This window comes from Sorex fumeus, unplaced genomic scaffold (genome assembly GCF_029834395.1).
Source record: "Sorex fumeus unplaced genomic scaffold, SorFum_2.1 ptg000036l, whole genome shotgun sequence".
Taxonomy (NCBI): Eukaryota; Metazoa; Chordata; class Mammalia; order Eulipotyphla; family Soricidae; genus Sorex; species Sorex fumeus.
The window spans coordinates 5689383-5711725 of record NW_026606093.1 but is presented as its reverse complement, the minus strand read 5'-3'; the positions used below and the strand labels follow the sequence as shown (position 1 = coordinate 5711725).

The 22343-nt window shown below is 57.3% G+C and overlaps 1 pseudogene; it reads right to left on the bottom strand.

Annotated features, from left to right (window-relative positions):
* Nucleotides 1–252: 252 nt before the first annotated feature.
* Nucleotides 253–15594, bottom strand: LOC130027119 (WASH complex subunit 1-like; annotated as a pseudogene).
* Between the last annotated feature and the right edge of the window lie 6749 nt (nt 15595–22343).

Below are 22343 nucleotides of genomic sequence, written 5' to 3'. Positions count from 1 at the left end.
GCCGCGTGACCTTTTTCAGAAACCCTGTATCTGTCACCCATTTTTGTTTCCTGTGTGAAAATTCCCCCCTCCAATCAGCAGCGGCCGTCCCTGCTGACCCTGACTGCCCTCCCCTGCTCACTCTGACCCCAGGGGAAGAGGCGCGGGATGCCTGGAGGACAAGGTGGCATGTTTGCACTCTGCACTTCATTCAAAGCGCACTGCTAAGGGTCGAGGCTGTGTTCTTGCCATTTATTAATCTGCAATGGGTCTTCAAGTCTCCTTGGGGAAGTGCGGCGACAGAGCCATTGCCACCTCCCCACCCCACGCTCTCAGCTCGAGCTCCTCGTAGGTCAGGCCCGGGACAGTTCTCTGCAGTCCCTCCCGGGACACAGGGGCTGAGGGGTCCGGCAGGCACAGTCGCCGTGTTGGCTGTCGGCCCCTCGAGAGGGCACTAGCCTGAGCCTGGGTGTGGGGCACCAGAGTGGGTTTCCCAGTCACCCTCATCCTCCTCTCCCTCTCCTGGGGGCGGCCGTGCGGGTGGCAGAGGCGGGATGGAGTCTGACATTCAGGGGAAGGCTCCGCCTGGCCCCTCGCTGGCCCCTGCCCCAGGTCCTTTCCTGGAAATACCTGGGAGGGAAAAGGGGGAGGGGGAGGGGTGAGGGGGCTGGTTGGGGGCCCCGCTTTCCCCAGCCGCTAGAGACAGAAAAACATGAAGCACAGGGCAGGGTGGGCCCCACACCACCTCACACTGCCTCTGACCTTTGCGCCTCATGGCCAGCTTGTTGAAGAGATCTGACATCAGGTCCCCGCCGTGGCTGGTGGCCCTCGCTGCAACAGGAACACCGGAACACCATGACAAGTCAGGGGTTGGCACCAGGTACCAGGCGCCCTACGCGTGTCGCTCAGCTTTCCTCAGGACCCGACCCGCCTTCTCTGCTCACAGGGCTCGCTCCCCGGGGCTCCTGGAGCTTCGGTCTGTCCTGGGTTCAGCTCTAGGGCACTCACCTGAAATGTGACTCTCCTGGCACTATCATAGCCCTCCATGTGCCAAAAGGGCAAGTCGAGCTGTCCCCTGCCTGGGCACAAAACTAGCCCCAGGAGGGGTTCCCGTGCAGAGCTCATGGGGTTCTGGGGTTTGGGCCTGTGGCTGCAGCTCTATGCCCAAGGCTGACCCGATAGGTCTGGGAGTTGCAGGGCACAGGAGCTGTGGCCGCAAGCAGCTGCGAGAAGCCGGTGGAGCTAACCTCTGTGCCCTCTCTCAAACAGAACATTTGGGGCTGGAGCGATAGTACAGTGGGGAGGGCATTTATCTTGCATGCAGCCAACCCAGGTCCGATCCCCACATCCCATAGTACCGCCCCCAGCACCGCCTGGAGCAATTCCTGAGTGCAAAGCCAGGAGTAACCCCTGAGCATCACCAGGTGTGACCCAAAAAGAAAAAAAAAAAAGAACATTTTCTATTCTCTCATCTTTTGATGAGGCTGTCTCCTACCAGCTCAGAGAGGCAAGTTCAGCTAAGCAAGTGCCAAAAATGAGATCAGGTAGGAGGACGTGGGGGGAGAAGAGGGGAGCCCCAGGGCTTAGACTCACCGCAGAGGGGCACTGACCACTGACCCGCGGGGACAGCAGGAGGCTGGGACAGGAGGCACCCTTCCCTGCTCCCCCCAGCACCTCCACGAGCTGCCTCAGCGTCTCCTCCCCTTGTTCCTGCTCTTTCTGCTTCTTCTTCTCCAGCTTGTGCTCCTTGACGCTGTGCAGCTTGGCCCTGCCCATGCCCCTAGCCTGACGGATGGACTCGCGCAGAGCGGCCCGGCCACTAGACGGGTCCATGACTTCCTTTGGGGCTCCCTGGACCGGAGCTGGGGTGGGCAAGGGTGTGAGGAAGAGAAGTGGCCTGGGCAGGGGCTCAGCTGGGGGGCAGCGCTGCCCAGCCTCGCTGGGGTGCTGGGGTGAGGGAGCTGGTACTTGGGGACCTGGGTGCTAGCTGTGTCCTCCGTGTCCCGAACTGGGGGAGGTGTCACTCTGCAGAGGCCGCCAGGTACTGCCAGTGCCAGAGGTGCCCCCGAGACAGGTGTGCCCTCTGGGTGCGGGAGCTCTGCTTCTGCTGTTCAGGAAGCCCCTTTCCCTGCTGGGTATACCGGAAGGGGGGACCCCCCTGGAGTCCTGCAGGAGTCAGGTTTGTACCCGTGGGGCTCCACCACCCCCTCTGAGGATTCCAGTGGTACAAGATGTTTGGACTCAGCACTGCTACCAAGACCGGGAGCGAAAGGCCACTTAGCAGGCCAGGAGAGGCCTTCCCGGAGCCAGAAAGCAGACAGAGGGGCGGGCGGGAAAGCTGAGGGCCGCTGCCCCTACCTGCCTGGGGCCCCGCGCTGCCCGCGTCCTCCGGGGCGGCCTCCTGGGGGGGGGCAGCGGCGGCGGGGGTTGGGGGGCGCTGACCAGCACGGCCAGGGCTAGCGGTGGCGGCGGCAGCGGCGCTGCAAGAACGCCACCGTCTAGGTCTGAAACAGAAAGGCAGAAAAGCCAGGGTGCCCGGGAAGGGGGCGGGGGGGTGGCCAGGAGCCCGTCCCCGCCGGGTCCCCGGCTCACCGGGCTTGGCGGGCGCCGCCAGCTCCGTGGTGAAGGCGGGCAGCTCGGGGATGGTGCCCGGCGCGACGGCGCGATGCCCGGGCCCAGGTCGGCGCTGTAGGTGAGGTTGTCGGCCACGCCCGGCAGGTCGGGCAGGTAGGACGGCACGTCATTCTCGGGCACCAGGCCCAGGTCGGGCATGTAGAAGTAGCTCTCACGGGCCTGCGGGGGGAGGGCCAGCTGTGAGTGGCACCCTGGGCCCACCCCCCGCCCGTCGCCCACAGCTCGCTGCCCACCTGCCGCTCCAGCTGCTCCCTCTTGCTGATGGAGAGCGGCGCGTTGAACGGCTTCTCCTCCGGCTCGGTGCCCAGCGACACGTGGGTCCTGGTGACCGCGCCGGCCAGGGGGCCCAGGAAGACGTACTTTTTTTACCTGTGGAGGTGGGTGCCAGGCTCAACCTGCGGAGGCCCGTGGCCCTGAACCCCTGTGCTGTTCCAGGAGCGCCCCCGAGTTGGTGTATGGATTCCCAAAGCACAGACTTCTGAAGCCCCCCACAGGGCTAAGTCACCGATGGGGACCCTGCGGGGAGCCCCAGCCCCACCCCCCACCAGACGTACAGGTTTTCGGTGGTGTTGAACAGCAGCAGGGAGCTGACTGAGCTGATGTTGCTGGGAAGACCCCCCAGGCCCTCTGCGGTCTCATCCTCGGGTTCCAGCCTGGTGGTCACACACACGGGGAAGTATTTCAGCTTCTCCTGGAGGAGGGACAGAGGGATGCTGCATTCTGCATTAGGCCCAGCAACCTCCATCCCGTCCCAGTCCATGCTCTGGGAGGCTGGAATCCTCACGTGGGGGCCACTGGGCACAGTAGCCCGCGGGAGCTGAGTGCCCACAGACCTGCAGGGCCCGCTCGTCCAGGGGCCGGTGCTTGCTCAGGATCCTGTGGCGGGGTCATCTCTGCAGGCCGGGGTCCTGGGCCCCCGTGAAGATGGAGCCATACTCCCGCGGGCGCTCTGGAGCTGGGTAATTGGCACTGGAGAACACCTGCAGGCACGGGGGAACCTGAGTCCCGTGGTCCAGGAGCCTGAGACTGCCCAGTGGGCCAAGGACTGGCTGCAGAGAAGTCTGGGCCGGAGGGAGCCCTGGGGAGGGGCCGGTCAGCAAAGGCAGGGGGCAGGCGAGTTCCATAGCACAGGAATGTGGGCAGGGCAGACTCTGAGCCAGAGTGGAGGCCACCGGGCCAAACGCCTACCTTAATGGCCTTCTTACTGCCTTACTGCCTGGGCCAAGGAGACCCTTTCCCCAATGGCCTGAAGCTGGCTCCGGCTCTGCTCCACACGCTGGGAGATCCTGCATAGAGAGAAAGGCCACAGGCTGGGGACTTCCCCCCTCCCACCCCCCCGTGCTGCTAACAGGAGGCTGCCCAGTGGACTCCAGAACTGCCTAGTAGCCTTGACCGGGTTGATCCATGGCACAGTGCAGGAATGATAATTAGTCATCTCCTGTGAGCTGGAAACATGGTCAACCACTCTAGTCCCAAGTGTCACTGGACGTGCCCATCCACAGGGTCAGGGTTCCTATGACCTCGAGCTCACCCTCAAGCAGAGAGAGAATTGCCAGTACTTCCCCCGACAGATTCGCCTGTTTGCCAGTCGGAAAACCGGAGCTGGGCTGGGCCAGGTGACCTGCAATGCCGGACCCAAAGCCAAATCCTGTGAGCACTGCCCCAGTGCACGGGAAAGGCTCGTGTGGGGAAAGCTGAAGTCCTCCCTGGGGCCCTCCATGGCTAGATGCCTCACCAGCTTCCTTGCCCACCCCCCTGGTCGCTGGGATCCAGGGAACCCCCCCGGCCCCAGAAGGCAACATCTGCGTTCTTGGCTTGTGGCCTGAGCATCAAAGACATGCAAGCCCTCCAGACATCTGCAGGACCCTTCTTCGCTGAGCCCCTCCTCTCTGCAGGAAGAACATGCACCTGCACTTCCCGCCCTGTCCCCTTTTGTCCTGTGGGTCACATGATCACATGACCACGCGTCTCTCAGGCCCAACAGCTCCAGTGTGGTTTTCGTGGGATTTGTTTCTTATTTCGGGGATTGGAGGCCACACCCAGTGATGCACTGCACTCAGGAATTACGCCTGGTGGCACTCGGGGGACCACATGGAATGCTGGGGATGGACCCCGGGCCCAGCGTCCTGCCCGCTGGGCTCTTTCTCTAGCTTGGTTCTGCTCCCACCTGTACTGCCAGGGCGTGCTGCAGAGCCTGGTGCTTCTGGGGGGGGGGGGGGGCTGTGCTTACGGGACGACAGTGACTGGTCCCCGCATCTGCGCATCTGAGCGCGTTCTCCCAGCCACTCCAACCCCAGCGCCAACGGCCCCATGCCCAGGGCCTTTCAGCTCTGCGTTCCTGTGGCGTACGCCTGTGCACAAGGGAAGCCAAGTGGAATGTCAAGTTCAAGGGGAAAGGGACGGGATGGGGGAATTTTGGTCAAAGGGGCCATGATATTTAGGGGGCTGGAGAATACAGGGCCTGGGACTAGGGTTTCCTTAAAGGGCAAAACGAGGGGGAGAGAGCTTAAAGTGCTAATGTGCATGCTTTGTATACAGGAGGCCCAGGTTCGGTCCCTAGCACTGCATGACGCCACCCCCACACCCAAAGTATGGCTGGGACAGACCTCTGAGTGCAGCATGAGGAGCAGCCCCTGGGTGCTGCCTATGTGACAACCCACAAGAACAACCAAGGTCGGAATGGTCAGTCAACACCTTGGTGCAACCTCCCCAAACTACCCGCACCCCCCAGACATTCCCAACCAGTCAATCTCCCAGCCCTGGGGTTTCACTCCCAATCTCTTCCTGCTTCCACACAAGGCAGGGGGCTCCATGAGGTGGGGTTGGCCTGCAAAGCAGCTGGAATCTCCTGGACACATGGGCCTGGGTGGGGCCAATGCACAGAAGGAACTGTTTCCCACCTCTGCGAGAATACAGCCCCCACATGAGAAGCACCACCTTTTCAGCAAGAAGAGGGGGTCGTAAACCACCGTGTGTGTATGGGGAGGTGGGGGGTGGAGTGCAACCAGATTCTTCCAGTCCCGACCAGCCACACTGCAACCCCCAGCAACCTCCGGGCAGTACCCATGCCCCGGAAACAGGTGCAGACTGGGAGGGGATGAGGACGGGACCAGACACAGGCCAGTTCTGGTTCTTCCATCAGGAAGTGGAAAGCTGATCTCTCCAAACGACATACATTCATACTGACGCATTCCAAACGGGATCATTAAATAGAGGGTCCGTGGGCTCTTGGAAAACAACAGAGGCAGGGGGCTTGAGCAATAGCACAGCAGATAGGGCATTTGCCTTGCACGTGGCCTAGCCGGGTTCGATTCCCAGCATCCTATAGGGTCCACCGAGCACCGCCAGGAGTAATTCCTGAGTGCAGAGCCAGAAGTAACCCCTGTGCATTGCCAGGTGTGACCCAAAAAGCAAACAAACAAACAAAAAACACAGAGGCAGCTCCCTGGGGCCAGCACTGTTCTAAATTCACAGAGTTTCTTGTTTTCTTTTTTTTTGCCTTGGACAGAGTTATTAGAAGGGTCTAGCAGGGGAAAATCTTAAATATTGTGCTGACTTAAGTCAGCAAGGATTCTGACGGCTTCTCACAAAACCCTCTGCACAAGCTGGAGCAAGGGAGCTTGGAAGGAAGAGTCTGTTTAGGAAAAATCCAAGTCAGGTGAACAGCACACACACCGAGCTGCGGAAGACTGGGTCGAGTCCAGCTCTGCGGGAAGGTTCCTGGCATGGCCCCATGCAGCAACTTTAACACTTGATTAGAAAACTTGAGAGACTAGGGGAGAGAGCATGGTGGCCAAAGATAAGTCTGTGAGGGATCAGGATCCAATGTTGAGAGGTCAGAAAAATGAACTGCCCTCCACAAGCTGGAGTTGGCAAGGAATGAATGTGACGCCCAGCATTTAGGGTTAAAAAAGTCAAACGTGGGTTTGGAGAGAGAGCACAGCAGGAGAAGCACTTGCCTCCCACGTGGCCAACCCAGGTTTAATCCCTGGCAAGTCCCCCAAGCCCTGCCAGTGGTGATCCTTGAGCACAGAGCAAGGAGTAAGCCCTGAACACTGCTACATGTGGCCCCCAAACAAAACCAAAAAAATTAGAAATCAATATATGAAAAGTTGGGCTGGAGTGACAACACCGCGGTTAGTGCATTTGTCTTGCATGCAGCTGACCCAGATTCAACTTCTCCGTCCCTCTTGGAGAGGAAGCTACTGAGAGTACCCCGCCCTCACGGCTGAGCCTGGCAAGTGGCCGTGGCGTATTCGATATGCCAAACACAGTAACAACAAGTCTCACAATGGAGACGGTACCGGTGCCTGCTTGAGCAAATCGATGAACAATGGGAGGACAGTGCTCCAGTGCTACATATGAGAAGTCAAACATGGGATGGGAGAGGCAGCTGCTGGTTCATCCCCTTGCCCCAGATCCTCTGGCAAACAGCCCTGGCCCTTTCCACCCACCCTGGGTGGGCAGCTCAGCGAGGGTTTGGCTGGAAAGCAAAGGGCTAGGGGTGGGGGGCGGCGCAGAGCAGAGGCGAAATCAGGTCGCACACCTGCGCTCTGGGAGTTCCAGGGAGAGAGAGGTGAGACCTCCCTGCCCTTCAGAACTGGGCTGACATCTGCCCCTCGTGTGTGATGTGGAGTGTGCAGTGTGACTTTGCCTCCACTTCAACCAAAACACTGTTTCTAACTATAAGACCTCAGGGGAGAGAGGGGAAGGTTGGAACAGAGGGTTAGTGGGGTCACGATCGAAACCAGGTCGGCGATATACAAGGCAAGTGTCTAACCCACTACACCATCTCTCTGGCCCCTGGAGGCACCGATTTGATCCCCACCTACATATGTTTGTGGGAAAACCCTGAGCAGAGTCAGGAGTAGCCCCTGAGCACCACTGGGTGCGGTCCCAAACAAAATCACTGAGGGGACTGGCGTTCCCAGCACTCCAAGAGAGACAAGGCAAAGGGGAGCACTTCAAGGAAGGGGTGGGCAGCAGAGGCAGAGGAGAGAGTTCGGGCACAGGAAGTAAGCCCAGGGCAGGAGTAAGTGGAAGGGGCGCACAGAGCCACAGTGAACGGGGTGCCCGGCCTCTTAGGCCTACACTCACCAACCGGAAAGTTCCCCGAAGAATCCACGGGCCTACGACCCTCCCAAGCAGCAAGCCAGTCCCTCAGGGTCGCTGGGAGAGGAGTCCCGTGCCCAGCCCTCACCCCACCCCACCTGGCCCGGCCCTGGGTCTGGCCGCTCTGCACCCGCAGGGTGGGTGGGAGTGATGTGCCAACTGTGCAGGCAGGCGCTGAGGGGGTCTCCGGCCTTGGTCCTGGGGTGGGGGGATGGGGGAGAGGAGGCAGGGAAGAAGGGAAAGGAGGGGAAGGGGAGAAGGAGAGAGGCGGGAGGGTGAGAGGGGAGCCAGGGCTAGCATGTGGCAGGAAGGACAACCCGTCCCGCCTGAATCCGCACCGCCGCCTGCTTGGCCCCATCATCGAAGTCATGTGAAGCAGGTGACAGTCTCGGGCAGATATTTTGGGGCCTGGCTTCTCCCAGGTGAAGTGGGGGCAGGGGGACGTACAAGGCGGGGAGGGCCAGGCCGAGGCTGGAAGGGAGGAGCTGGGGGGGCGGCCAGAGAGCCACAAGCACTGGTCCTGGGCTCCGCCGGAGGGGGGCATGGGCAAGGGCATGCGAACGCCCCCCCCCCCAGCTTGTCCCCTGCAGGAGTGGCACCGGCTGCTGTGGAACAGAGGAGGAGGCCGAGCCTCAGCGAGGAGGGCATGCGGGGGAGGGGAGGAGGACGCCAGGGACTCTCCTCCCCTCCCGTCTGTCTGAAGCAGACCCGGGGTGGCCTGCCAGCAGCAGAGCCTGGCCCTGCAGGCCGAGGAGGCCACTGGCCCCGGGGCTGCGGGGTCCCTTCTCCATCGGCCTGGCTGCTCCCAATCTGTCACCAAGCCCTGTCACTGGTCCCCTGGCGATGTTCCCCAGCCCTCCCTACCGGCAGCCCCCTGGGACTGCAGCAGCCTCTCCCAGCCCTGCGGACAGGCCACTCTGAGACTGCCCCACGGGCTTGCCACACATGCTCCCGGCACCCCCCGGGGCTCCCAAGACATCCCAAGCACCATCAGGGGAGAAGTCCCCTGGGCTGCACGTGCCTGGTGCCAACGTCTCCCTCCCTGCCATGACTTGGGAGAGAAGCAGCCCGAGAGAGGCATGTCCGATCCCAGGGGGAGGCCCGCGCTCCCCAGGACCCCCCTGAACGTTGGCTTTTCATACACTGCTGCTCTGCAGTGAAACGTGAAGGCGCAAGGTCTGACCCCTCAGGGGCCCGGGACACCATTTCCAGACCCTCGAGATGACCCAGCACCCACTTTCCTTCCCGGCCGGGTCAGCACCTGGCTTCTGGTGGCCCAGTTTCTGCCCAACCCCCCCCCCGCCCCCCGCCACCTTGTGGGACCGCATGTGGTTTTCAGCATAGCACCTACTTCCTCCTGTCAAGGAAGGTAACCCTCGCCCCCTCCCCGGCCCACGCCCCCTTCGGGGGATGCAGCACCCACACACTCAGCCCTCGTGGTGAGGCGAGTATGGGTGAAGCAGGTAACCCTGGTCAGAGCAGGCGGCTGTGGAACCAGGCGGGGTGGCAAATGGACCCTGGAGGAAGCTGCGGGGGAGGGGCGCTCACCCCAGGGGGTCTCTCCCCACATACACCCTTGCACCTAGAAAGAAGCAGGCTGGAGCGATAGCACAGCAGGGAGGGCATTTGCCTGGCACACAGCCGACCTGGGTTTGATTCCCAGCATCCCATATGGTCCCCCAGCACCGCCAGGAGTGATTCCTGAGTGCAAAGCATCGCTGGGTGTGACCCAAAAAGAAAAACAAACCAGGAGAAGAAGCAAGCAATGCCCAGCATGGCCCAGCCAGCTCTCCCTGAGGTCTCTGCCACCCTGAACCAGGCTGTGGGAGGATCTGACCGCCCCACCTGTGCCCCTCCAGCCCGACTCCTCCCCAGGACCGTGCCCCCTGTGCTGTACTCCAAGCTCTGCTGGCCTCGACTCCCAGGACATGCCCCCGGCGGCTGTTCTCCTCACATCCTTCCCCCAAGGTCGGCTGGCTCATGACCTTCCTTCCTTCCCACCACGGTGCCCCCTCCCCTTCAGACTGTGCCTCTCAGCGGGCTGAGCTAGCATAGCACCCCCACAGCCCTGCTCGTCCCTTCACAGAGCCAGGACTCACGCCGGCGTCTGAAGCCAGCACCCCAGGGCAGGACCCTTGGTTGGCTGGCTGGGCAAGTCTCTTCAACTTTGGTGTGTCATCTCCTCAACACGGGCTATGAGGAGAGTCCCTGTGCCCTGGCCATGGTGGCACCTGCTGCCCACCCTCCGGTCCCCACCTGAGTGTCCTCGGTGGGCACCCACCACCCCCTACAGGAAAAAATGCATTGTCCAGTTGATCAGGGTCTTGAGCCGGGGTTGGTAAATGCAAGGCCAGCCCCCTGCCCACTATACTACTGCTCCAGGCCCACCCCCGTTGTTTCCTGGGGGGTGGGTGGGGCGGACTCAGCAGTGCTCAGGGGCTACTCCTGGCTCTGTGCTCAGGGATCATTCCTGGCAGGGCTCAGGGAGCCAGATGAGCTGCTATTCGACCTCTCCAGCTCCCAGGGTTCCTGTTCTGGGGGCCAGTCACTGCTGTAACTCAGGCCAGCCCGACGCCCGGCAGAGGAAGTGTGGGCTGCCTCTCCGCCCACTGAGGCGGGAACGTGAGCCAGAGCCAGGCGGGAAGGGGCTGGGGTGAGGGGAGCTTGAGCCTTGGTCACAGGGAAGCCAGCTGGTCCCTCCAGAACCAGCTTTAGCAGAAAGGCCTGCTCCCAGCCGCTGCATTCCAAAGAATGGAGAGTTCAGCGGGCAGGGCAGGGGGCAGCCTCTGCCTGGGGTCACGGGGGAAGGCAGCGGCACCTACCTGCTAAAGATGTCCCCGGAGACCTTCTGGAGGTCCTGCAGGGCATCGGCTACCTGCTGGACGGCCTCCTCCCACCGCAGGTCGGGCTGAATGAGGGGCACTGCATAGGTCTGACCTGCCAAGGAGCTCTGCATCCTCACGGAAGTCATGGTGCCTGCGGACAGGAAGTGGGTCATCAGGTCCCCGCCACACACCCACCCCCTCCCCACTCGGCAGGCACAACCCTGGGGCCGGGCCAGACCCCCACCCGGGAACGGCCCCTGTGGGTGCGCGGGAGGGACCCGAGCACTTGGTAGGAGGCCAGGAGCTGGCAACCCTGTGGGTGCTTGCTGAGTGGAGCAGTGGGGAGAGACTGAGGAGAGGGTTCCTAGGTAGAGACGCAGCAGCGGCCCGGGGAGGCGCGCAGTTCCCCGCCAGGCACCTGCATGGGCCTAGAGGAACAAAGCAAGCCTGGCTGCGGGGTGAAAAGGGGATCCAGAACACAGGAACAGACTTGGGGAGGGTATGGCCGGGGTGGGGCGGGTAGAAACCACAGGGAAGGAGATTCCTGGGGCATCTCGCCTGGACCCCCAGGAACTCCCAGCTGTTCCTGGAGCAGGGAGGCCGGGGACTCCAGGCCCCAGGGTGCCCAGGATCTGCTCTTCCAGGTGACAGCGGAGAGGTGCCCCGGCGGGAAGGGAGGAGCATGTGGGAGGCAGGGGGGTAGCAGGAAGGAAAAGTACTCCTTTGCATTGCAAGGCGAGGACGGAGTCTATTTATACTGGGTTTAATTAACTCCGCTCCCTGGTGCCACTAAAGCAGCAATCACACTGCAGACAGCACTGATTTGATTGGCAAGAGACGCGCCAGGCAGAATATTAAGGTATCAGCCCCTATAAATAGGCCTAGTCACAGCCCCTCCATAGAAGACGGCAAGGAAGGCAGTAATCAGGCCTGGCACTGTGCCCCAGACTTGTTCTTTGAGGCACCATGTTGGGGTCTCTGGCTGCAATGGGGGGGGGTGTAGGTGATGGTGGGTAAGACTGGCAGCAAGGACAGGGGTTTCGCTTGGGCTTCTAGTGCTGTGTGACCTTGAGTGAGTTAGCTGTCTTCTCTGAGTCTCTTTGGTTCTTTCCATTCCCCACGCTGCAGGCAGAGAATGGCCAAGCTCGCAAAGAGGGGGTCATTTCCGGTGTCTCACACCCAGACCTCACTGCTCCCCCTGCTGGTTCCCTCGCCCCACTTCTGCCCTGCCCAGTCTCTCCTAGCCGGCACTTCTCATGACCAGCAGTGCCCACTCCGATCTTCAACTTTTTCCTCTCACAGAGACGTCTCAGTTCCCAATCGGAAGCTGCTCGGATCCTCCTCAGGCCCAGGATGTTACTCAACATCCCGCTTTTCCCTTCCTACTCACATGACCACCATGGGGCCAGCAGATCCCCGGGATCCCCGGGAAACTAACCCTCAGAGATGGGCACTCCCTTAAGAGCCCCCGCCCTGCCTCGCTCTTCCAGTCCATGTTCTCCCCTGAACATGCATCTCGCTAGCTTGCCTCTAAGTTTCTTGGCTTGCCTAGTTCTATTCCGGATGCTTGCCTGGTTTTACTCCGGAGAAACCCATGTCTTCTCTTTCTCTCTCTCTCTCTCTCTCTCTCTCTCTCTCTCTCTCTCTCTCTCTCTCTCTCTCTCTCTCCACACACACACAGTTCAATAAAAACTATCTCACTTCACACAAAAAACGAATCCTCAGCCTTGGGGCCAAAGAGATAGTACACTTGGTAGGACACTTGCCTTGCACGTGGCTGTCACAAGTTTGACCCCTGGCACCCCATATGGTCCCCAAGAGTGACCCCTGAGCATTGTCAGGTCTGTCCCCAAAACAAACAAACAAAGAAAAAGGGCTGGATAGTACAGCAGGTAAGTCGTCTGCCTTGCAAATGGCTGACTTTAGGTTTAATCTCCAGCATCCCACGAGGTCTCCTGAGCACCACCAGGAGTGATTCCTGAGTGCAGAGCCAGGAGTAATCCACAAGCAGCACCAGGTGTGGCCCCCCAAACAAAAAACGAAACAACAAAAGAATCCTCAGCTTTGGGGAAGGTGTGTGTGGGGGGTGGGGGGGTGGGGGTTGCTGTTTACCGAAGCCGGTGCTTAGCTTAGAGGTCAGTGCTAATGGTGCTTGAGGAACCGTGTGGCTTCGAACCAAGGTCAGCCACATACAAGATATGCGCCTTAACCTGGCACTCACTCTCTGGACTCCTAGAATAATCTGCCATTTTTTTTTTTTTTTGCGCTTATACTGATGACAGCCTGCTAGCCATGCTGACCTAGCGCTCTGTCTCATTCCTCCCACCTGTAAGATCAAGAGAGGGTAATAGGCAGGAGGGCGTTTCCCAGCAGACTCTGAGTTAGTGTTCTCATGGTTAATGACCACACCTCTATATGTGGGTGGGCACAAGGAGGTAGTTTAGGCTCCTGACAAAGGAAGCCACCGGTCCACTCAAGAATTCGTTGCAGCACTCTTTACAATAGCCAGTATCTGGAAAAAACCTGAGTGCCCGGAACAGATATCCGGTTAAAGAAACTTTGGTACATTTACACAATGGAGTACTATGTAGCTGTTAGAAAAGATGAAGTCATGAAATTTACATACAAGTGGTACTACATGGAAAGTATCATGCTAAATGAAATGAGTCAAAAAGAGAGGGATAGACATAGAAAGATTGCATTCATTTGGGGAACATAAAGTAACAAAATAGGAGACTAACACCCAAGAATGACTGAGATTAGTACCAGGAGGTTCACTCCATGGCTTGGAGGCCAGCCACACGTGCTAGGGGAAAAGGGGGCTCAGATAGAGAAGGGAGCACCAAATAAAGGGTGTTGGGAGGATCCTCCCAGGATGGAAGAAGCATGCTGAAAGTAGACTATAGACCGAACATGATTGCCACTCAATGCCTCTCTTGCAAACCACAGGACCCAAAAGGAGAGAGCGAGAACAAAAGGGAATGCCCTGCCACAGAGGCAGGGGGGGATGGGGGGGGGTGGAAGGGATATTGGGATCCGTGGTGGTGGGAAATGGGCACTGGTGGAGGGATGGGTATTTGATCATATATAATTGAAACCCAAGCACAAAATTTGTAAGTCTACAATTGTACCTCATGGTGTCTCACTAATAAAAATTAAAAAGAATTCATAGTGCGTGGGTGGGGGGAGGGTTTGAGAGCAGTAAGACAGCAGGTGGGGCATTTGCCTTGCCAGAGGCCAACCTAGGTTCCATCCCAGGTACCCCGTATGCTCCCCTGAGCCCGCTGATGTAGGCAGGCAGGCAGACAGGGAAGGCCCCACCCAATGCAATGGCAGTAAATTTCCTGGGAAGTAATAGCCCTGAAGTTGGGAAAACCAATCTTGCAGAAAGCAGGAACGAAGGCCTGATAAGACACTGACCTGGCACTAGCAACAGACCCAGAGAAGGCTGAACCCCCTCTTCCAGAGAAGCTCCAGCAGGAACAAAAGGCCGGGAAAGGAATTGCAGAGAAGACCATCACCACTCCCAACCCTAGTCCTTAGCAACAGACTTGGTCTCGGTAGAAGCCCCACGTGGGGGCCGGTTGGAAACCCCTTATAAAAACCTGAACCGAAGGGAGCACAGAAGCTGCCCAAGCCCATGTGCTGCTCAGGCCCATGTGGCTGAGCACATGTGTCGCCCGCATCTCCCGTCTTGAGACGTGGACTTCCATGCTCTCCTATCTAATGCTGGGATGTGTGTAGGGGCTCTCTCCAACCTTGGGGAAGCCGAGTTCTCCCTTGAGCTTCTCTCTCTCTCTCTGTCTCTCTGTCTCTCTGTCTCTGTCTCTCTCTCTCTCTCTCCCCCCCCCTTCTCTCCCTCCCTCTCCTCTCTCTCCTCCCTCTCTCCCTCCCTCTCCACATCACAGCTTCAAAACTTCCAGACAAAATCTGTGTGACCGTCTTTCTCCTTCCCGCTTCACATAAGTCACCAGTGGGGCCCAACTGATATCCCTGCCAGGAGAGATGCCTGAGCACTGAGCCAGGAGTCAGCCCTGAGCACAGGCAGCCGATGTGGCCCCCAAACAGAACAGAACAACAAGCACTCAGAGCCGCGTCTCCGTGATAATGCAGGGATGAACTGGGCACTCCGCTAGCCCTGGAGCCGGCGCTGCAAAGAAACAGCAGGTGACCAGCGCGGGAACCCAGCTGGGGAGAGTGCGGAGCAAGGCGGGGCCGGCGGGGACCGCGCTGGGCGCCCTGCAGGCCCCGGGCAGCACCGCAGCTGCAGCGGAGGGAACCGGAGGTGGCCCTCGCGGCCAGGGCAGCCGCTTCTCCGGGCAAATTGCAGGACGGAGCCAAGAAAGGCCAGACTCTAAAAGCCCCGGCGCCCCGCGCCCGCGGAGCTCGGGGCTGGTCCAGCCGGCGGGACCCCCGTTCCCCTGCGGCCCGGGGCGCTGGGACGGGCCGGGGCCGGGAGAAGATGCGAGCGGGGGATGCGGGGGCCTTGGACTGGGGGGCTAGAGAGACGCCGCCCGACACGGGGGGCGCGACGTGGTGGCTGCGCCGGGGATGCCGAGGTCCGAGCCCCTCCAGCCCGCGATCAGTCGCATTTTCTTTTCCACGTGAAAAGCCGCACGGGCGGTCCACGCATCCCCCTCGGTCCACGGCGCGCACGGAGGGGCCGGTGGGGGCCGAGCGGGACGCGCGCGCCAGGCGCAGGGGACGCTGCCCCCCGGGCCCTCCCCGGGACCCTCCTGGGCTCCGGCCGGGGGCGGGCGGGGACGGGGCCGGGGCCGGCTGGGACGCGGTCAGGCACCGGGGGCCCAGCTGCCCGCCGCCGGCTCGGGCCCGCCGCCCCGCACGCCCGATCGCAGCGGGTCCCAGGGCCCCAGCCCTCCGCGGCGGGCCCCCTGCGGCCCCTCGGCCCCGCAGCCCCCCGCGGCGGCCCCCGCCGGCGCCCCCCGGCCGCCCGGGGCTCCCTCACCTGCGCGTCCGCGGACTCGCGCTTCCGCCCCGCGGGCGCCGCCGGGTCCTGGAGCCGCCGCCTCTCGGGCGTCGCGGGCGCGCGTGGGCCTGGGTCCCTCCCGCCGGCCTCCCCGGGGCCCGGCGCCCCCCTGTCGCCCCCGGGTTTACGCCCTCGCTTTACTTCTGTCTGCACGGCGGCGGGGGCAGTTTGGGGCGACCCGGGGCTCTGGGCTCTCCCGGCAGTGCTCAGGGACTTGCAGTGCGGGGATCGGACTCCCGCAGGCGTGAGCTCGCCCCCCCCCCACCCCGCCCATCCTTTATCTTGGTTTTTCTTTTAACCATTGGGGGGCTGGGGGGTGCGGTGCTCAGGAGTTACTCCTGGCTCTGTGCTCAAGGATCACTCCTGGTGGGCTCAGGGAGCCCTGTGGTGCCAGGGATTGAACCCAAGTCAGCGGCATGCGAGGTTAGCGGCCTGTCGCGTACTGACCTTCTGGCCACTACCCTTATTTTCTTGCCGGCCAGGCCAGGCCTCCTCCCGACCAGAGCCCACTTAGTTCCTACCACGGCCTTCTCCCCAAGAAATGAAACAAATAAGTAACATTTAAAAAAGCACACAATCCACTAAACTTAAAATGAAATATCCTGGGCCAGGACATGTAGTTCAGGCGTAGAGCACCTGCCTTGCGTGCCCCAAGCGTCCAGTTTGAGGGAGTGCTCAGCGCCCAGGAGCGCCAGGGCCCGTACTGCTGTAGCAAGCCCCCCACCCCACCCCCCAGGACTGGGAAGGAAGCAGGGGCGCTGACCAAAGTGTCTCTTCGCTGACCAAACCGGGCTCTTCTGAATCTTCCCAACTAGGTCTTGCGGGCCTCAATTTTAGCAAGAATCCCCGCAAGTCAGTTTAACCAAAATCCTACCCTCTGTATCAAATCATACTCCCAATCAGACCAGATTCCTCAGCCCCCTCATTCCTGAGCATCTGAATGGTCTCAGCAAGTTTATGAGATCACTTTACCAACAGTACCCTACCTGCCCTCTTAGTAACTATTATCCATACACCACACACACACACACACACACACACACACACAGACACACAGACACCCCTTAATTTTATTTTAATTTATTTATGGATTTATTTGGGGGCTACAGCCTGTCTTGCTCAGGACTTAGTCCTGATTTGGTGCTCAGGGATCACTTCTGGCAGTTTCAGGGGACCCTATGGGGTGCCAGAGATCAAACCCAAGTCAGTTTTGTGCAAAGCAATCACTCCAGCCCATCCTCAGCTTTAAATCACCCCTTTTATGCTGTTTTCAGTTGCCCTCAGTTCCACACTGAAGCCTCCTTTCCCCTGTTACAAAGAGAGTAATGGGTATGTCTTCACTCTTAGCTGTTGCCCACCTCAGCCTTTCTTTGTCAGGTCAGTTTGGGAACAGAAAAGCTCTGGACATTGGTAATGGTGCTGGCAGTAGGCAATGTGATTCTATTTAATGCCACTGAACTGGACTTGTAATTATGGTCGAAATGGGGCTGGTGGGTCTGAAGCAACAGTACAGTGGGTAGGGCGTTTGTCTTGCACGCGGCCCACCCGGGTTCGATCCCCGGCATCCCATATACCCTGAGCACCGCCAGATAATTCCTGAGTACAGGGAAGGGAAAAAAAGGAAAAAAAAGGGGGGGGGGGCAAAGGGATAGTACTCTTGTTTTGCATGTAGTGACTCCAGTCTGATTTCTAGTACTTCTTGAGATTCACAAGCACAGGGCTGGAGCGATAGTACAGTGGGTAGGGCATTTGTTTGCCTTGCACATGGCTGGCCTGGGCTCGATTCCCAGCATCCCATATGGTCGCCTGAGCACCACCAGGGGTAATTCCCGATTGCAGAACCAGGAGTAACCCCTGTGCATCGCCAGGTGTGACCCCAAAAGAAAAAAAAGATTCATAAGCACCACCAGGAGTTAAGCCCTGAGCACAGCTGCATATGATCAAACAAAACAAAACAACAAAAATTCCCCACAAACTAAAAACTAGTTTCTTTTTGAATGTTAAATATGTGAAGGAAGCTGCAAGCCAGAGACAGTCCAGCAGTCCCTCTGGGAATTCATTGGTTAGCCCAAAAGTTCTAGCCATTGTCTTTCAGGATTGCCAGAGGAAATTATAGACCAGCAAGGAAATTTGAATTGCAGAGAAACATTGTATACATACACGTTTTTGATATAGCTACATAAAGTACCCATCTGTCATGTAGTATGTCTCTAAGCATGGGGATGTTTGTGCTAATCAATGATTCGTTTTTGTGTTTGAAATTCAAAATTGATTAGGTGTTTGATTTCTTTTTTGGTTCTGTTTGCTTTTTGTTTGGGTTTTCTTTGTTTACTTGGGGGCCATGTCCAGCAGTGCTCAGGGCTTACTCCTGGCTCAGTGCTCAGGGTTCTTTCCTGGTGGTTCTCAGGAGACCCTATGGGTTGGGGATAGAACCTGGTAGGCCATAAGCAAGGAAACCACCCACCCATTGTCCTAATACTCTGGCCCTGATTTTTTTTCTTTTCTTTTTTACCTTTTTTTTGCTAAATCTTACAACCCTTCTCTTCCTAAATACTCTTGTCTGGGTTTTTGTTGTTGCTGTTTTTTCCCTCTTTCCCTGCATTACCTCTACACACTAGCTTGAATCGTCTATTCTGCTATGAGTATTCTTAGTGGTAGGGCATTTGCCTTGCACACAGCCAACATGGCCGACCCGAGTTCGATTCCTCCGCCCCTCTCGGAGAGCCCGGTAAGCTACCGAGAGTATCTCGCCCGCACGGCAGAGTCTGGCAAGCTCCCTGTGACGTATTCGATATGCCAAACACAGTAACAACAAAGTCTTCAATGGAGACGTTACTGGGCCTGCTCGAGCAAATTGATGAACAACGGGAGGACCTTTACCTTTACCTTTACCTTTACCTCTAATCCCCACTAGTGTTGAGGTAGAGACAGTTTTTTACCTCTATAGTGACTGAATGTGTGCCCACCCAACTCATATGGAACCTGTAGCTAATCCCTTCCCAGCTGTGTGTAATATTTTGAAATGAGGCCTTCTGGGAGAAAATTAAGGTTACTTGTGGTCATGAGGGTGGATACCTTAAAATAGGGTTGGCTCCCTTTTAGGAAAAGCCAAGGAGACTCTTAACACTCTCCACCCCAAGTGGACACAGAACGTGACCCACATACCAGCCAGGAGAGTCTTCCAGAAAGTTCTCCCTGGGAATGAAATCGACTAACACCTTGATCTTAGCCTTCCTACTCTCCAGAATGATGAGAAATATATTTTTAAGTCACTTGGACACTCGGACTATGGTATTTTATTTTTGAACAGTAGAACTTGCAAATAAGTTTCCCACTGACAACACCTGGGCAAAACCTGAACAGCCTAAGAAACTCAGGGCATGGCAGAGCTGGGGAAAGGCGTCCTGCTTAAGGGGCAGCTGAAGGCCTGGGTACTCTCACTCTTTGTGCAACCAGGCCAAGTTCTGTAGTGGGGCCTCGTTCACCCCATTGTGAATGGGAGTTAGAATGCTTGTCTGCCTTTCTTTCTAGAGTGGCAGGGAAATGATGCCCAAGTGCTTAATAATCTATAAAGCTAACCTGGAAAGGAAGAGGAAGTCTGTGTGTGCTGAAGGGTGTCTGTGCTGCGTGTGTTGGGGCTCAGACCTGCCCAGTCACCCTCACAAGGTCACCCTCCACTTCATCAAAGATCTCCAGACCATGTACTAATCCCAGCCTCATTCCAGATCTAATTTGATTATTTGTTTATCTATTGTTTGTGATGGAAATGAAGCAGAGTACCTCATGTGAAATGTACATTCTCCTCAGAGCTGCATCCCTAGCCTCTGAACTGACCTAATTGGAAAGCTTTCTTAGATTGCCAAGACATTTAACTTCAACCACATGGGCTGTAAGCAGAAACCCTGACCTGGTGATGGGGAGCCAATCTGCTTTAGCCAGGCCACTGGCGCCAGGTATATGAGGTTTGCAGAATAGGGAACTCCATGGAGACGGAATGCAGATTCCCAGTGGGGGTTCCAGGAGCAGAAGGGAGAGGGTCATGGAAGATGGTTACTTAATCACAATCACTGTCACTGTCTCTGTCCTCCTGTTGTTCATGGATTTGCTCGAGCGGGCCCAGTAACTTTGTGAGACTTGTTACTGTTTTTGGCATGTTGAATACACCATGGGTAGCTTGCCAGGCTTTGCCATACAGGCGAGATACTCTCGGAAGCTTGCTGGGCTTTCTGAGAGGGGCGGAAGAATTGAACCCGGGTCGGCCCAGTCGGCCGCATGGAAGGCAAACGCCCTATTCGCTGTGGTATTGCTCCAGCTCACTTAATGACCAAAAGGTTTTATTTCAGAGTGAGGGAAAGGAAATGCAACTGCACAGAAGTAATGGTTATACAACACTGAATGTGTTCCTCAATTATTCACTTTAAAACAGCCATTTGGGAAGCAGGTGCATGGCTCAAAAGACTCAAGCAAGCAACTTAGGCATGGCAGCCCTGGGGTTGATTCTTTACACCATATGGTCACCTGAGGGTCCAGCTGGAAGTCAATCCCTACACTTCCAAGTGTGACCACCCCCTCAAGTAAACTGGAAAAAAGTAAGATGGTCAATTTTGAGTTTTGGAGATAGTTCAAGTAGTAAAGCACATGCTTAGCACACCTAAGGGACTGAGTTAGACCCCCCCCAAAGACCCCTCGCATCATAATGCACAGCTCTGGGGAGCCCCCGAGCACTATAGGGTGTGGTCCCATGGCCACTGAGCAGGATCACCACCAGACTCACCACCCTTACCATATCTGTGGGAAGCTGGCCCTTTAACTGACCAAGGGCCTATGTGCCTGTGCTATGTATGGTTATCTTGACCTACGTGACCCCAGGCAAAGCCTGTGCTATGTATGGTTATCTTGAGAAAACATCTCTCATGGCTGTCAGTAATAACAAGTAGGAACTGACAGTGATTAACTTGTTATGTGAAACATATAGACTTTGTAACTTTCCTAATCATATATGGACATGACCCTTCGTGTAACTACCTCGTGCCTGGTATGTGAAACGTATAAACTTTGTAATGCCTGGTATGTGGAACGTATAGACTTTGTAACTTTCCTAACCATATATGGGCATGACCTTTTGTGTAGCTGCCTTACTAATGGATATATGCCCTGATTGCCCCCAATAAAGTCTGTCCCTTTTTCTCTCTGTTTCTAAACTGCACTCTGTCTCTTGTGTCTTGTGTTCATTTGGTCAGTCCCTCCTTGCACCTACGGACCCTAGGGCCACCTCCGCAGACTGGAGGATTGGTCTGGCGCCCCCCCCCCCCCCCCCCGCACATATCCACTGAACCACCAGGCACATATCTTCAAGCTGCACCATTAGGCTGATCATTGCCGGAAGTGTCCCCAAAACGACAGCACAACTAGATGGGGCCCTTATAAAAAATATACGAAGGCTTGGGCTGGAGAGTTTGTACAGTGGTTAGGGTGCTTGCCTGGCACATGGCCGACCCAGGTGATGCCGACCAGGTCCCAAAGTCCCTCCAGGAATGATCCCTGAGCATAGAGACAGGAGTAAGCCCTGAGGACTGCTTGGGTATAGCTCAGAATAATAATAATGATAGGAATAAGTCTGGAAACAGAGTACAGGGGTTAAGGTGTTTATCTGGCATGTAGCGAATCCAGGTTTAATCTTCAGGACAGCATGGCTCCCCCAGCACTTGCAGGAATGACCCCTGAGCATTGTTAGATGTAGCCCCCAAACACCCCAAAAGATACAAAGTGAGAATTTTTTTGTGACTTTCATCTCATCAGAAAGAAGACGGCATGATGTTAGAGGCATTAAGTGTTCTAAAAGTACGAGTTAACATACGTCACAAGGCTGGACTTCTGTGCCCTCCTTGGAGAGTGTGTGGAGAGCACAGGAGGAATGAGAGAATTTGAGAATATAACAGAGGCTTCATGCTCAGAGAACAAGGTTTTTTTTGGGGGGGTTGCTAGATGGTTGAGAAGGATTTTGGGGGCGACGGTGGGTGTCTCTTCTCTATGCCCTCCAAGGATACTTTTTCCTTCCTGTTTTGTTTGCTGGCTTTGTCTCTTTTTTGGGGGGCTGTGGGGGTCACATCCAGTGATGCTCAGGAGTTACCCCTCCCTGGCTCTGCACTCAGGAATTATTCCTAGCAGTGCTCAGGTGACCATGTGGGATGCTGGAGATTGAACCTGGTTTGGCAGCATGCAAGACAAACGCCCGACCCTCTGTAATGCCGCTCCAGCCTGATAGTTTTGTCGTTGTTGTTGTTGGGGGCCATAATAATGGGACCATACTGTGTCAGGTCCAGTGTGGGCTCCCGCAGGCAAAGCCCCCTGCGCCATCCCTCCAACCTGCCACTTTCTTCCAAACAAGAATGTCCCTGGTCACCTTTATCTCCGCACATCTGTCTGGAGTGCCTGCTCTGTGCCTTCCAGCAAGCGGGGGGTTAAACTTCAGGTTGCCAGTTCAGTGTGGCTGTCTGGGCAGAGTGGAGGCTGTTGGTTCAGCTCAGGTCGCTTTCGTTGTAGCAAATAGAAACCTCAGACAGGATGTGTTGCTTCTGAGTCCCTGCTTCCCTTGTCTGTGTGATGGCTCCACAATGCCTGGAAACTGGAACTTTCTCTCCACTCTGCCCTTCAGTGACTACCTTCCTTGGGGTTGTGGCGCCCGGGAACCACTCCTGGGCGCTCCGGCTATTGGCAGGTGGGAAGACTGAGGCACCAAGGATACTCAGTAGAGGCAGGCTTGAGCCCACTCTATTCCTTTTTGTTTTGCTTTGTTTTCTACTTGG